Consider the following 14,624-nt stretch of genomic DNA (forward strand, 5'->3'; position numbering starts at 1 on the left):
TTCTTCAAAGTGCTGAGATTAAAAGAGCACCATTGTGCCTGGCCTAGTTATTGTTAAAATAAGGAAGATAAAAATGTAGGACAGGGGCTATAAAGATAGCTTAATGATATAATAAATATTTTAAAAAAAAAAAAGAAGGGAGCTGGAGAGATGGCTCAGAGGTTAAGAGCACTGACTGTCCTTCCAGAGGTCCTGAGTTCAATTCCCAGCAACCACATGATGGCTCACAACCATCTGTAATGAGATCTGGTGCCCTCTTCTGGCCTGCAGGTACACATGCAGGCAGAATGCTGTATATATAATATTTTTTTTAAAGATAGCTTAATGGTTAAGGGCACTGGCTCCTCTTCCAGAGGACCCAAATTCCCAGCCCCGTCAAGGCTGCGGCTGCTCACAACCATCTGTATCTCTAATATATATATATATATATATATATATATATATATATATATCCAACACACACATACACATTAGTTAGATGCATGGGTAGCAGGTGGATGGATGGATAAATAGACAGAGGTATAGATGGATAGGTAGATACAGATAAAGAGATGGAAAGAAAAAATTTAATTGGGCCTGGAGAGATAGCTTAGCAGTTAAGAGAAATTGCTGCTCTCTCAGGACCCATATTTGGTTCCCAACACCTAAATGGTGTCTCCCAATCATCTCTAACTATAGTTCCAGGGAATCTGACATCCTCCTCTGGCCTCTTCAGATACAAGGCATACATATATGCATGTAGGCGAAACACTCATACACATAAAATAAATGAACCGAAAAAATAAAATTCCATATGTATAATTATTGTGTATGTGTCATGATGCACACGTGGAGATCACAAGGCATCTTTCAGAAATCGGTTCTCTTCTACCATGTGGGTTTCAGGAATCAAACTCATATCATTAGACTTGGTGACAGGCACCTTTATTGGCTGAGCTATCTCAATGTTCCCTGTTTTTATTTAGATACAAGATCGCACATAGCCTAGACTAACCTTGAACTTACTTTGTAGTAGAGAATGACCCTGACTTCTTGATCCTCTTGCCTTAGCCTTTCAAGAGCTGGGATTATAGATGTGTATTTGTGTTAAGGGATGTTGTATGTATTTTATTTTTATTTTTTGCAGTGTTGGTAATCAAACCCCGTGCTTTATGAATGTTAAGCAATTGGTCCGAAGCCAGGTATCAGTTGTGCACGCCTTTAATGCCAGCACTCAGAAGACAGAGGCAAATGGATCTCTGCCAGTTCAAGGCCAGCCTGGTCTACAGAGTGAGTTCCAGGACAGCCAGGGCCTTACAGAAAAGCCCTGTTTTGGAAAAAAAAAAATTGTTTGGGAAAAAAAAGAAAAGAAACCGCTCTGCCACAGAAATATGCTCAACCCCTACCTATTATACCGTTCGGTGACTTTGGTGTGTTTATATAGTCGCCTAGTCATCCAGAACAGCTCAGTTTTAGATTATATGTTGTGTTTTGGGGGCTGGACTTCAATTCACACTGTAACCCAGACGGGGCTTAGACCTGGAATTCTCCCGGCTCAGCTTCCTGAATAGCTAAAATTATATATAGGCTTGAACTATACTTGGCTACTGTTTTAATATTCTCATGACCATCAAAGAATTCCCCCATGAGAATTTGCACACTAGTTTTCATGTCCCAAACCCAGCCACAGAAAACAATTGATTACCACTCTGTTAGTATTTCTGCCTTTCCTAATATTTTATTTAAAACAATCATCACGTAGTTTGTAGTCTATACAGATCCTTTCACTTAGTATATTTTGAGGTTCATGCACGATGTCACCTGTGTTGCAAGTTCCTTTTTTTAGACAAGAGTTTTACTACGTAGTCATGGCTGATACAGAACTCATTATGTAGACCAGGCTGGCCCTGGACTCAGAGGGATCCCCTGCCTCTCTGCCTCTTGAATGCAGGGATTAAAGGGGTGTGTTACCATACCCTACAGATATTTTCTTTTTATATAACTGAATGTAATGTACTGTATAAATACAGGACTCCTTTTAAATGCCTGGTCTTTCGGGACTATAATAATAGTTAATAAAAATAGCTTAGTTTGCATATATGTCATTCCGTAAACATACATTCGAAATTTCTCTTGAGAAGATATGTAGAAATGGAGTGACCGCATCATTTGGAAGTATATGACAACTTTTTCCGCAACTGTTGAACTGTGTTTTCAAATGACTGCTGCTCTACATTCTCATCAGTAAACATAAGGTTCTGTTTCTCTACATCCACAACCCTCTGAGTACTAGATACGCATTCTACCACTGATTTCTATTCCAAACCCCACTTTTATGGATTGTATTCATTCTAGTTGGTGTGTAATAATAATAACATTATTGGTTTGGATTTTTTAAATTAACTGTGTGTATGTGGGAGTCTGTGTATGAGAATGTGCACATGTGAGTATAGATGCCTACAGAAGCCACAAGCATGATGGGTCCCCTGGATCTGGAGCTACATGTGGGTGTATCCTGCCATGGGTGCTAGAAACCCCTCATTCAAGCTTTTGAAAAGAAAATAGTCATGTATCGTGATGGTTAATATTACTGTGCTTGAGAGACCAGAAAGCAAAAAATGCCTCGTGTGTGTATGTGTGTGTGTATGTGTGTGTGTGTATGTGTGTGTATGGGTATGTGTGTGTGTATGTGTGTGTGTATGTGTGTATGTGTGTGTGTATGTATGTGTGTGTATGTATGTGTGTGTATGTGTGTGTATGTGTGTGTATGTGTGTATGTGTATGTGTATGTGTATGTGTGTATGTGTATGTGTGTGTGTATGTGTGTGTGTATGTGTGTATGTGTGTGTGTATGTGTGTGTGTGTGTGTATGTATGTGTGTGTGTATGTATGTGTGTGTGTGTGTGTGTGTGTGTGTGTGTGGAATGCCTAATGTCACACCAGGAATCCTGTAGTCCCAGGACTTGGGAAGCTAAGGTGAGAGAATCCCCCATTTTAACACAGCACCTGAGCTACATAATAAGAAAAGAAAAGGATTAATAGCAGAATATTAAATTAAGTATTTGCGGAATGCTTCTAAATCCAGGAGCCTATGCTATAGGTCCCCCTTTTCTGTGGCTGATCTCTGATAGACGTCTCCTTCACTTCTCGTCTAAACTGTTTCCGGTGCTATAAACAGAGTCCTCATTCTCCTCCAGGGAAACCTTGGCAGCCAATGTAAACTGTAGAGTGGAGTCCAGAGTCCTTTTCTGTCATGCCCTGCTAGTCTTCTCTGAGCCGATAGCCTGTAAACAGATCCCCTCCTCATCTTTTTTCTTTTTATATTTATTTATTTATTTATTATGTATACAATGTTCTGTCTGTGTGTATTCCTGAAGGCCAGAAGAGGGCACCAGGCCTCATTACAGATGGTTGTGAGCCACCATGTGGTTGCCGGGAATTGAACTCAGGACCTTTGGAAGAGCAGGCAATGCTCTTAACCACTGAGCCATCTCTCCAGCCCCCCCCCCATCTTTAAGAGCAGGGTGCAGTGTGTAGGTAAGACATGCTCTACCACGAGCATATTCTCATTTTTTCTTAACATTTATTTTAATTATATTTAATTATTTAATTGTATTTAATTTATTAGTATGGATTAAATAATGAATAAACACTATTTGCAGGCAGATCTCTGTGAATTTGAGGCCTGCTTGGTCTACAGAGGGAGTTCCAGGACAGCTAGGACTGTTACACCGAAAAATCCTGTCTCAAACCACTCCCTGCCCCCGCCCCCAAAAATGAAAGCTGACCATTGTGAACCCATTTTCATATCTGTAAAGATGGGGATGATAGAAGTAACTGCCTTATAACTTGCAGAGATTAAATTTGTTGTAATATGTAAAGGAACGAATGGTCCCTGCGTGCTGCTGTCATTGCAGCTGTTTTTGTTGTTACTCTTAATCTTTTTTTCTTTTTAATTTATTTATTTATTAAAGATTTCTGTCTCTTCCCCGCCACCACCTCCCATTTCCCTCCCCCTCTCCCAGTCGAGTCCCCCTCCCTCGTCAGCCCAAAGAGCAATCAGGGTTCCCTGCCCTGTGGGAAGTCCAAGGACCACCCTCCTCCATCCAGGTCTAGTAAGGTGAGCATCCAAACTGCCTAGGCTCCCCCAAAGCCAGTATGTGCAGTAGGATCAAAAACCCTTTGCCATTGTTCTTGAGTTCTCAGTAGTCCTCATTGTCAGCGAGCTATGTTCAGCGAGTCCGGTTTTATCCCAGGCTTTTTCAGATCCAGGCCAGCTGGCCTTGGTGAGTTCCCGATGGAACATCCCCATTGTCTCAGTGTGTGGGTGCACCCCTCGCGGTCCTGAGTTCCTTGCTTGTGTCTCTCTCTCCTTCTGCTCCTGATTTGGACCTTGAGATTTCTGTCTGGTGCTCCAATGTGGGTCTCTGTCTCTGTCTCCTTTCATCGCCTGATGAAGGTTAATATTCAGGAGGATGCCTATATGTTTTTCTTTGGGTTCTCCTTATTTAGCTTCTCTAAGATCACTAATTATAGGCTCAATGTCCTTTGTTTATGGCTAGAAACCAAATATGAGTGAGTACATCCCATGTTCCTCTTTTTGGGTCTGGCTTACCTCACTCAGGATAGTGTTTTCTATTTCCATCCATTTGCATGCAAAATTCAAGAAGTCTTTGTTTTTTACTGCTGAGTAGTACTCTAATATGTATATATTCCATACTTTCTTCATCCATTCTTCCATTGAAGGACATCTAGGTTGTTTCCAGGTTCTGGCTATTACAAACAATGCTGCTATGAGCATATACTTTTGTTGTATGATAAGGCCTCTCTTGGGTATATTCCTAAGAGTGGTATTGCTGGGTCCAGGGGTAAGTTGATCCCGAATTTCCTGAGAAACCGCCACACTACTTTCCAAAGTGGTTGCACAAGTTTGCATTCCCACCAGCAATGGATGAGTGTACCCCTTTCTCCACATCCTCTCCAGCAAAGGCTATCATTGGTGTTTTTTATTTTAGCCATTCTGACAGGTGTAAGATGGTATCTTAAAGTTGTCTTGATTTGCATTTCCCTGATCGCTAAGGAAGCTGAGCATGACCTTAAATGTCTTTTGGCCATTTGAACTTCTTCTGTTGAGAATTCTCTGTTCAGCTCATTGCCCCATTTTATAATTGGGTTGATTAGCCTTTTACGGTCTAGTTTCTTGAGTTCTTTATATATTTTGGAGACCAGACCTTTGTCAGTTGTGGGGTTGGTGAAGATCTTCTCCCAGTCAGTGGGTTGCCTTTGTGTCTTAGTGTCCTTTGCTTTACAGAAGCTTCTCAGTCTCAGGAGGTCCCATTTATTCAATGAGGCCCTTAATGTCTGTGCTGCTGGGGTTATACGTAGGAAGTGGTCTCCTGTGCCCATGTGTTGTAGAGTACTTCCCACTTTCTCTTCTATCAGGTTGTTACACTTAATCTTGATTCACACTAAAAGCTATGCATTCGATTCCTACGTTTATGAGAGAAAATTCCTACAGTGTTCTAGGAGGCTGCAAAGCAAAGGGCACAGCAAACTACCACCTAATAGGCTCATTGGTATTCTTGCTGACAAGGAGGCGGGCTTCCGATGTCGGGATTCTGACGTCGGAAGTGAGTCACTGTGGAGGCGGTGCTATGTAGGTAGAGAATTCAGGAGCCTACTGGGAGAAGCCGCTACTTCCACAGTTCTGATTTTTGGAGTGTAGTTTTGGGAAAATTACAAGACCGCCAACGTTCGTAAGAGTTTTTCAATGTTGGAAACCACAACACATTAAGATATAGAGCTTTTTTTTTTTTTTTTGAAGAGGCCCAATGACCCAAAGTCATTAGGGCATTGATATGAGCTATTGTTTTAAATAGAAGAAGGGTAGAACAGGGAGCAAGAGATATTTATAACAAGGCTGTGCTGATACAGCTGTGATCACTGCCCCTACTCAGTTTCTGCAAGGTGTTCCAAAGAAGTCCTGACCACTTGAGGAGAGAAGGTGGTTCTTAGGAGATGATTACTTCTTTTCCAGGATGTGGTATCACCGTTGTGGATGCTTGCTCTGCAATGGGTGTGGCCTGTCCTCTGAGGTTTGTTGTTTTGAGAGTCCAAGATGGCTCAAGAGGGACAGTCAAGGACAATGACTTTTCTCTGTACCAAACCAAAGGAGACAGAGGCAACATGAAGAAAGAGACACGGGGACTCTCTTCCTGTTATCTTGTAGACTCACATGAGGAGTGCATGCTTTTTGGGAGAAGCAGTTTCTAAGTGTCCATTTCAGTTATATGATTGGACAATGGTTTCCTTAAACTCTTTGGGCAGTAAGTCTTCCATCCTTTGTCAAGGTGTCCTGTATATGTATCAGGACACACACTCAGTGCTCAGGGCCTTTACAGCTCTGTCTGCTTTCTCTGCCTGCTTGCTCAGAGTCTCACAGACCGCCTAAGATTCTCTTAGACATTTCTGAGAGATGCCCACAACTCTGCACCTGGTTGTGGCCCTCTCAAATTCCAGCAACATCCTGTAGACTTGAAAGCTCCCTCTGGCAATGTATTCCAAGATGTTTGTGGTACAGGTTTTAGCCATCTTCCTTTTTGACTCAGTTGGCTTCACTGCTTTGGGTAGTTACAGCTTTAAGTGATTTCTGCTGCCTGTTTTTGATAGATGTCCTGGGAATTGAGTTTTTCTCAATGAGTTACCTCTGACTCAGGCCAAATACAAAGAGGACCCATGAGTTTCGGATGCCAACTGGTGGAAACTCTGTGGAGTTTTAGAGCATTTCAGGCCTGTTCTGTGGTCTCCGATGGCTGCTATTTGAGACCCCCACAGGAGGGAATTCATAGCTGATGTTACAAACCTGGTCAAGAGCACAAGGCTAGGAGGATCTCAGGTTCTAGCAGGGCAACCTGCTAGTGTTGTTTTGATAAATGGTCATATTGGAAAACTGCCTTCTAAACATTTAAGTTTCTATCTATAGAGCTTTGCTGTTCTCAGCCTTGGTCATTGACCTTTGCTGCTACCACAGTCTTGCAATGGGCATCAGTTAATACAGAGGCTCATACTGGCCAAAATGCTGAGAATTAGTGACTGTTGAGTGCTTATCCCTAAATGGGACATATGTAACTGTTGCACTCGCCCAAGGCTCAGGGAACTTCACAGACACAGAGCTAGAGGATGGATAGGAGTGCTGTGACACCTGTCTTCTGGGTGTGACAAAGCCATTGCACTCATGAAATCACAGCTGTGATAGTTACCTACAGAAACCCTCCTAAGAGCAAGCTAGTCAAAGTTCCAGCACAGACAGGAGGGGGCTCTTGAGAGCTCATCTCATTCTAAGAAGCTATTGCTGAGGAAGGAGATTTTTCTTTGGAGATATAGCCACTGGGAGGTTGCCCATGCTCCAGTGGGTTGCCCTACAGTATGCACATCTAGGCAGCAATAGAGGTTATAGGGAAGAAGAAAAGGAGGAGGCAGAAGAGGAGGAAGAAGAAGGAGTTGGAGGAGGGTGGCATGAAGTTGGAAGAAGAATGTACTGACAGGTCCTAGGGGAGCGGGAGTGAGTAGCAATGGACCTGATCAAAATATATTACACTACATTTATAGAATTCTCAAAGAACAAATAAAAAGTATTTTGTAAAGAGTTAAGGATTTAAATTTTTCAGAACCATGCTAAAGCCTTGTTAAGATCCAAGAAGAGTGTCTGGATTTGTGTGGAAATCGGTGACACATGTGATTATAAACGTGTCCTGTCCGTTCTCCCCACTGCTGAAATAGACTCATGAGAAGCTTCTGTAACTGTGGGAAACAATGCCATAGCAGCCATCGGATATAGAGCTTTTTAATAAGGGCTTAAGTTTGCACCGTATCTTTGAAATGCTACGCACACCAGGTTGTTCAGGCTTCATGAAGCTGGAAACTTATTTTGACCCGGCAGGCAGGTACCACGAATACAAAGGTGGTTTTCCCAGGGCGAGGCTTATCTATTGCACCCTGTATTTGCTGACCCCTGCGATTTCCCCTAATGCCGGTAATCTCCCGATTTTGTGCTTCAAAGTTAGACTCTAAGTATGTACTCTTTTTGTGCAGAAGTGGTACTATTTTCTTAGCTGTCTAGTTGAACGTAACTGCTTTTGAGTTTTCCTATACCAGCAGGAACTTAGTCAGATAAGCGTTTTGATAATTTAGGTGTGCTTTTTTCACAGTGTTGTTTAAGAGCACTGTCTTCTTCCAGAGGTTCTCCAAATCCCAGCAACCACATGTCTCGTGCCTACAGGCACAGAACACTGTATACACACATACATACAGTCTTAAAAAAGAAAACAGTAATCTGAGTGACACTTTTACTGATTTGTCCAGTTTCTGGCTTGTAAACATTTGGAAGGCAGAGGTGAGGAAGATTGTCTCAAGTTTGAGGCCATACAGAGTACCCGATTAAGACTGGAATCTTTTTTTTTTTTTTTGTGGTTTTTCGAGACAGGGTTTCTCTGTGGTTTTGGAGCCTGTCCTGGAACTAGCTCTTGTAGACCAGGCTGGTCTTGAACTCACAGAGATCCGCCTGCCTCTGCCTCCCGAGTGCTGGGATTAAAGGCGTGGGCCACCACCGCCCAGCAAGACTGGAATCTTAAAGGGGGAATGGAGTAGGCTATGGGTTGGTAGTAGAACCTTTGCCTAACATGTTCAAGTTACTGGCTTCAAATCAACACTGAAAAAATAAGTAAAAAGATGTGTTCTAACTTTTTTTTGAGTTCTAACTTTCTAATTCTGTGTGTCTAACTGTTTTGTTTACATGCATGTGCACCAGATGCACCTAAGGAAGTCAGAAGAGGGCATCAGATACTCGAGAACTACAGTTAAAGGCTATTTGTATGTGACACACCACATGTGGGTTCTGGCACTTGAACCCTGGTCCTTTACAAGAGCAACAAGTGCTGTTAACCACTGAGCCATCCCTCCAACAACGTGAGCTCTAAGTCATAAGTTATAATGAAGTTGGGTGTAAGGCGTGCACAACTGTAGTTCAAACACTAGGGAGGGGGCTGGAGAGATGGCTCAGTGGTTAAGAGCATTGCCTGCTCTTCCAAAGGTCCTGAGTTCAATTCCCGGCAACCACATGGTGGCTCACAACCATCTGTAATGAGGTCTGGTGCCCTCTTCTGGCCTGCAGACATGCACACAGACAGAATATTGTATACACAATAAATAAATAAATAAATAAATAAATAAATAAATAAATACCAGGGAGGTAGAAGTAAAAGGCTCATACATTCACAGTCATCCTCTTCCACAAGTCGCAACCTGCCTGTACAGGGTCAGATCTCAGTACCAGTAGTTTCGCTATATTAACAGGTTTTTTCTTTTTTTTAGGCAAAATATCAAGGAAATATATTAACAGTTTTAACTGTGTTTAACATACAGTGCCATTTTGTTGATGGGAGAGGATGCGGGTCAAAGAATCTCAGGCTAACTTTAAAATATTTTAATTATATTTTCTTTATTATAAGGGGCAAACTCACAAAACAGGAACAAGAAAGCCAACCTCAGCTATGTAGCGAGGGAACCAGAAAGCAAGAACCCTGGACTGGCCAGTTTTTTTTTTTTCTGGGTAACCAGAAGGTCATGTCCTAACCTGGTCCAACCTCTTAAAGGTCATTGACTGACAGAGGTCCCCATCACCTTCCCCTTTTGTCTAAATAAAAGAGTTCCAAACCCAATACAAAACTATAATATACACTAGGAACAGATATCAAGTTTAAAATTAGATTACAACCATTATGAGCAATATTAATCAAGGAACACATGACAAATGTTTTATTAAACATTCTATTCTAACGGGTCTAAGTCTTGCGCTGGAAATACCTAGATCATAAGAGGAATGTGACCATGACTATCTAATCTTCAACCCCATCGAAGGCCTGAGAAGGGAGATTATATTACTTGAGCAGGCAGGAAGTGCAATCAAGCAGCTTCCAAAGGGAGCAGTATATGACGGAGACAACTGGCTACCTGAGCAATCACCCAAAGTCTCATTTGCAGTGTGGAAGCAACCAACTTTGGCTAAGGCCTAGCGTAACCGACAGACCATTTTTAGAGGCAGGAAAATTTTTAGAACCTTCTTACCCTGTCTTGGCAAGGTTTGGCAGTCTTTTTTCTTGTGTCCTGCTTATTTAGTCCGGACACCATAGACTTTGTCAGTGGTTGAGGCATGGGCAGTTCCTTACCCAAAGGCCAATTGTGCCAAGAAGAAAACAAACTCCAAGTGGAGTGTCTTTGGTGTTCAACACTTTTTCGGGAATAGATTGGTGCTGTCAGTAACAGTTGTGTCTCACGTCAACAGAACCCTAAGTTATTTAAATGCCATGTTTTACAGATCCTTGACACGGTTGAACATTACCTATGTATGCAGAATACAATCTCTATGCATCTAAATTAGAACCTAATTAATCTGACTATATGTATAACAAACATGAATGACTATTGACCTATAATACTTACTACTTTCGTAACTTTATGTCAGAATATTAAACAATTTTTAAACAACTGCAGTAAAGGAGGACAATGACCTGAACATGTCCGTGGATGGCCCCGATGCACACATCTTTATGACTTACTGTGCTGTATGTTCTTTCTCAGCTTACCCATACCTAGTTTCTTTCCCTTTTGTAGCGCTTCAGATAGTATAGTAATTTCTTTTTTGTTTGCCTTTTGAGACAGGGTTTCTCTGTGCAACAGCCCTGCCTGTCCCGGAAGTCAGTTTGTAGCCCAGGCTGGTCTGGAACTCACAGAGGTCCATCTGTCTCTGCCTCCCGAGTGCTCGGATTAAAGGTGTGCGCCACCACTGCCCAGCTTTAGTCCTTTTTCAGTAATGGCAAGAACAGGCTCCTGCCTCTGGGGAATCTCTCCGTGTTCAAGCTAGGACTACAGCGTTTTTAAAGACAAAACTGAATTACATCAGTGCTCGGGGGAGGCGGGTTACATTAGTGAGAGATTTAGAGTGTCCTGTTAACAGTTGCTTTCTTTGCAAGGTTCAGATGTGTCTTCCAGACACTATGTAATAATTTGGACTACAACCAAGGTCATGGGCAATCCTGAAGTGTTTGTTGCCAGGGTGGAGGTATCTGCTCGAGGTGGAAGACTGAGAAGTGATCAGGTAGACAAAAAATAAAGTTGGCACAGGATAGCATTCCTTAGTAATTTCATCATGCTGTTTCCACGAAGAGAGGACAATTCTTGTTCCTACCTGAAAGTTGTGAGAATTAAACTTAGTAGTTGAGGGAAGCTGTTTCATGTTTTTTCCCTGACATTTTTAGTTTTGAAAATAGGTTACTGCCGGCAAGACTTTGTGAAGCTTAGGAGTGTTGTTTGTTTTTAAAGATTTATTTATTTTATGTATATGGTGCTCTATCTACACATAGAGCGTACATACCAGGAGAGGAGAGCATCAGATCTTACTATAAATGATTGTGAGCCACCATCTGGTTGCTGTGAATTGAACTCAGGACCTCTGGAGGAGCCGGCAAAGTCCTTAACTGCTGAGCCATCTCTCAAACCCCATTTCCTATTTGTTCCTTTTAAGTTTCAATGAGAGCATTTAATTGGCCTGGCTAGTTTGTTTTTAGCTCTGGTTGCAATGGGTGGAAGTATTCTTTTGGTCTGTGAAGGTACTGCAGGCTCACAAAAGGTCCCACACGCTTTTATAAAGTTCTATGTGCAGTCTGACATGGGTGCTGGGAACCAAACTCAGACTTCCCTGCCAAGAGCAGCAAAACAATGTCTCCAGCCCCACACTAGTCAGCGCACTCCGGGGCTGCATGTTTTGTGACAAGAGTCGATTTAAATCCGGGCAACATTTGACAAGTACTCAGTCCTCATGGAAATTTTGTGGTTGACAGAATTCTCTTGGCAATTTTGGGAAATAGAAACACCGAGGATTTGATTGATTCTCTTAAAAACAGCAGCGATTCTGACTTACAACAACCTATCTTGCTGCCTTCTTGAGAGCAGTCTTCCGACACTTCACGATAAACCCATACCGAAGCTTTTGTTAACAGCAAAAGATGCAAGAAAAAGTGTGAAATCTCTTTACCGTTGTGGTGGTAGGGAGGAGTGGTTTAAGAGTTAATGCAACCGGAAGAGAAATGCGAAGGAGAAAACCTGGAGAGGAAAACGTCACTAAAAGGGGCGGGGATATGCAGATAATCCAAAGCAGGTCTATGTTCTAGTACTTTTTTGCACGGAAATATATTTAGCAAGTGTGTAAAAGTGTGTGCTCTTATCTGTATAACTTACAAACGTGTGTAGTCTCGAGAGAAAGGGCAAAGGAATTTGTAATATAATTGACCGTGACTTAATAGTGTGTCGATGATCAGGTTGAAGTAGAACTGAGGCCTGCACAATTTATACTTACCTGGCAGGGGAGATACCGTGCTCCCGAAGGTGGCCTTCCCAGGGTGAGGCTTATCCATTGCACTCTGCATGTGCTGACCCCTGCGATTTCCCCAAATGCGGGAAACTCGACTGCATAGTTTGTGGTTCTGGGGGACTACGTTCGCGCTCTCCCCTGTTTTTGTGGTTTAAAGTTAGGCTTTTAATGGACTGCAACTTACAGTGTGTAGGGAGGATTTTTGGTAGCTCACACACTTACTTGTGTTAAGGTTATTTACCGGCTGTTAGAAAACTTTCTTCAGTGTGAAAGTGCCATAAGAAATATGAGGAAGACTAGGGAAAGTTTATGACGGTTTCTGTTTGTATAAGCAACCAGCTGGATTTCTAGGTTTTTTTTTTTTTTTTTTTTTTTTTTTGGTTTTTTTTGAGACAGGGTTTCTCTGTGGTTTTGGAGCCTGTCCTGGAACTAGCTTTTGTAGACCAGGCTGGTCTCGAACTCAAAGATCCGCCTGCCTCTTCTAGTTTTTTTTGAATGGACCTAGTGATGGTGCCAGGTTTACTGAGCCATATCCAGGAGATGCTCCAAAACTACAGAGAAACTCTATCTTGGAAAACAAAATAAAAAGCGCTCAGTGGAACTTCTCAGCAGTAATTTACAATGTTTGAGTCTCCTGATGAAATTTAAATTATTTTAAAATTTTACTCTTGTTTCATTTCATAATCTTAGTTCCTCTTTATCTAGTCCATAGTTATGCCCTTGATGTTTGCAATTTTTGATTTTTGGAGATCTTTGTATAACCCAGGTTACCATTTATCTGCCCTCCTTAGACTGAGCATTGTGATGACAGTGGTGTGATTTTAACAATCTCAGTATCTGTCACAGTTAAGACTTAGTATGTGACTTGGTCTATTTTGCTAAAAACAAAATGACTGGACAATTTATGATATAAAATTCTTCATGTGTGTGGTGGTTTAAATTAGAATGGCCTCCATAGGCTTATATATTTGAATACTTGGTCTCTCCATTGGTGGGTGTTTGGAAAAAATTAGAAAGTGTGTTCTGGGGGCTGGAGAGATGGCTTAGAGGTTAAGAGCATTGCCTGCTCTTCCAAAGGTCCTCAGTTCAATTCCCAGCAACCACATGGTGGCTCACAACCATCTGTAATGGGGTCTGGTGCCCTCTTCTTGCCTGAAGGCATAAACACAGACAGAATATTGTATATATAATAAATAAATAAATAAAATAAAAGGAAAAAAAAGAAAGTGTGTTCTTTTTGGAGGCAGAGGTAGGCATATATCTGTGCTGGGCCAGTCAGTACTACATAGTGAGACCCTGGCTACAAACAAAAGTAACAAAGAAGCCGGGCGATGGTGGCGCACACCTTTAACCCAGCACTCGGGAGGCAGAGGCAGGCGGATCTCTGTGAGTTCGAGACCAGCCTGGTCTACAAGAGCTAGTTCCAGGACAGGCTCCAAAGCCACAGAGAAACCCTGTCTCGAAAAACCAAAAAAAAAAAAAAAGTAACAAAGATAGGTGATTTGTTTATTTTAGAAATGGCCTCTGAGGGCTGGAGAGATGGCTCAGTGGTTAAGAGTACTGACTGCTCTTCCAGGGGACCCGGCTTCAATTCCCAGCACCCACATGGCATCTCACAACTGTCTGAAGATCCAGTTGCAGGAGATCTGACACCTTCACACCAATGCACATAAAATTAAATTAAATTAACCATTAAAAATATTTTTAAAAAAAAGAAAGAAATGGCCTCTGTAGACTACAGTGAAGGCGTAAGTCACAAACAATGCCACACCAGTTTGGAATTATGATTAATAGGGTGGTATTTATTTAAAGGGAAAAAAACTTACAGATAACTGTCCCAGACAACAGCCCTCTGCGCAATCAGGAAGAAGTCTAGTTGACTGAACCGGAGCAGGAAGCAAAGAGAGCCAGAAGGGAAGTAGCCGCTTTTTTAAAGGGAGAGAGACCACGCCCCCAATGGGCTGGTATCTCAGCGCTATTGGCTGGAGGAGCTGAAGGACCTCCCGCAACACTACAGTAGTCTTAAACACCTGGCCTCAGCAGAATTACAGCATGAACTGCAACACCCTGCCTTTTGGAGGGTGGGGAAAGGCGCACAAATAGGGTTTCTTTTCTTTTCTTTTTTTTTTTTGGTTTTTCGAGACAGGGTTTCTCTGTGGCTTTGGAGCCTGTCCTGGAACTAGCTCTGTAGACCAGGCTGGTCTCGAACTCACAGAGATCC

The 14,624-nt window shown here is 42.2% G+C and overlaps 2 non-coding genes across 2 annotated transcripts; both read left to right on the forward strand.

Moving 5' to 3' along the window:
• Nucleotides 1-7,903: 7,903 nt before the first annotated feature.
• On the forward strand, nt 7,904-8,060 carry LOC121436345. The gene has a single exon (XR_005972682.1). It is a non-coding gene; the product is annotated as a U1 spliceosomal RNA (small nuclear RNA).
• A 4,320-nt stretch (nt 8,061-12,380) lies between these two features.
• LOC121436371 lies at nt 12,381-12,544 on the forward strand. Its single transcript, XR_005972701.1, has one exon. It is a non-coding gene; the product is annotated as a U1 spliceosomal RNA (small nuclear RNA).
• Nucleotides 12,545-14,624: the final 2,080 nt, after the last annotated feature.

Source organism: Microtus oregoni, unplaced genomic scaffold, assembly GCF_018167655.1.
Source record: "Microtus oregoni isolate MIOR12 unplaced genomic scaffold, Mior012 000048F_ref0000485, whole genome shotgun sequence".
NCBI lineage: Eukaryota > Metazoa > Chordata > Mammalia > Rodentia > Cricetidae > Microtus > Microtus oregoni.